Consider the following 2,227-nt stretch of genomic DNA (forward strand, 5'->3'; position numbering starts at 1 on the left):
AATTGATTGGTTGGCATGCTAAATTGTAAAGGAATTGAATTCCCAGACAAAAGTTAACCAGATCTTAGTTCTAATCCTGCCCTCTACCGCTTGCTAGTTATGTCACCTCGTGCATCCTTTCTCAAATGTAAAACCAAAGGGTCAGCCCCTCCCCCAATGGGCAGTGGTGGTGCACACCTTTAATCGCAGCACTCGAAAGGCAGAGGCAGGCAGAACTCTATGAGTTTGAGGCCAGGGGTAGAGGGTTCCCAATTGGGGGACTTTGCAGGGATATAGGCGGGGTGACAGAAGCAGAGTATAACAAAGTGGTCATAACAAGGAGGTCATAACAACCCCCTGAAGCAAAGGTAGGGTTGCAAAGTGATGGTAGCAACTTTTTGAAACAAAGGCACAGTTGCTCTTTTCTGGAACCATTTGTACAGAACCATTTGTAGTTAAGGTTACAGGTGGGACCTAGCCCAATCCTCGAGAAACAGAGATTTAACCATGAACAGGGATGAGCCTAGTTTGTCTTTACTGTAAGATGACTTTCAAGCCCAAGATGGAGGCAGGCTAGTTCATCACTAAAGAATGAGATCTAACTCCCCTTCTTTCTGTTGTTGCTGCCAACTGTAAAACAAGTTGACCCTACATAAGTCTATCTACCATCTGAGTTGATGAATCACCCCATTTCCTCTATCTTCCTTCCTTCCTTTCTTCTTTTTTTTTTCTGAATTTTGCTTTTTCTATGTAGACTAAGCTGGCCTGGAACTCACAGCAATCCTCCTGCTTCTGCTGCCTGCGTGCTAGGACCAAGAGCATACACACACAGCGCCCATTAGTTCTTAAGAAGAATTATTTTTTTTGAATGGTTGTAGCTGTACATGGGAGTCATGGTGTTGAAGTAGCTTTGTCAGTAAGAGCAGCAAGTTTTTCTGTTGTGGTTTTAGTTTTGTTTTTATGATTTTTTTTCTGTTGTGGTGTGGATGGTCCTATGGATTGAACAGCAGGACCCCACATACGCTAGGCTTTGCCACTGGGCTATAGCCTTAGACCATTGTTTTCCCTTTCATCTTCCTCTTCCTCCTCCTCTTTTTTCTTCTTTTCTGCTTTCTCTGTACCTTCCCTATTTGAACTCAGCTTACAGTTAAGATACATGACTATTACTGATTTGTGTGTGTGTGTGTGTGTGTGTGTGTGTGTGTGTGTGTGTGTGTGATAAACATGTGTGAGCCCACAGGTGCCACAACGCTTGTGTGGAGGTCAGAGGACAATGCTGTGGCTTGGTTGTTCCCTTTCCACTTTGACCTGGGTTTGGGAATTGAATTTGGGTTATCTAGCTCGCACAGCAAATGCTTTGCCTGCGGAGCCACCTTGTGGGTTCCATCCCCATTGTTAGAAACAAGATTATCTGTTGAGTCATCACCCCAGCCTCCTACGATCCGTGGAAATATTTTCCCTATACTGAGAATTAAACCCAAGGCCTTCTTCATGTTGAGTAAGCACACTATCTCTTAGATAACATCTCTAGACCTTCCTCATTTCTTTGTATCTTATTCAGAAACCGGATCTTGCCAAGTTGCCCAGACTGGTCTTGAATGTGGCAACCAATCCTCTTGCCTCCACCCCCCAGATAGATGGTATTGCAAGCATGCACCTTCATGCCTGGCCTCTATATTTTTTTAATTCAATGAATTAATTTATTGGTGGATGTTTTATGATTATTATGTGTGTGCACAACGTGTATGGGGGGTATTTGTGCCACAATGCATATCTGAGGTCAGGGGGCAACTTTGTGGACTTAGTTCTCTCTTCCTACCTTTTCTTGGGCTTTGGAAATTGAACTCAGGTTATCAGGCTTGTCCAGCAAGTACATTTATCCACTGAGCCATCTCATCAACCCCTACTAAAGCTTTAAAACAAACAAACACACACACACACACACACACACACACACACACACACTCACACACACACACAGTGGGTCTCACTATGTAGTCCTAGTTGGCCATGGAACTCTATATGTAAGCCAGGCCAGCCTAGAAGTCACAGAGATCCACCTACATTTGCCTTGAATACACTGGGATTCAAAGGATGAACCATGCCCAGCTAATGCTGCCGTCTTTACATGAATCATTTGTCAAGGGAAGAAAAGCCAGGAAGAAAGCCCCTGGGAACTCATATTGGCCATTCACTAGCTCAGCCTGAAAGTGACACATGTCAATTCTTTCCTTGGTTGTTCTTTTTT

This window comes from Microtus ochrogaster, chromosome 24 (genome assembly GCF_000317375.1).
Source record: "Microtus ochrogaster isolate Prairie Vole_2 chromosome 24, MicOch1.0, whole genome shotgun sequence".
NCBI classification, from domain to species: domain Eukaryota; kingdom Metazoa; phylum Chordata; class Mammalia; order Rodentia; family Cricetidae; genus Microtus; species Microtus ochrogaster.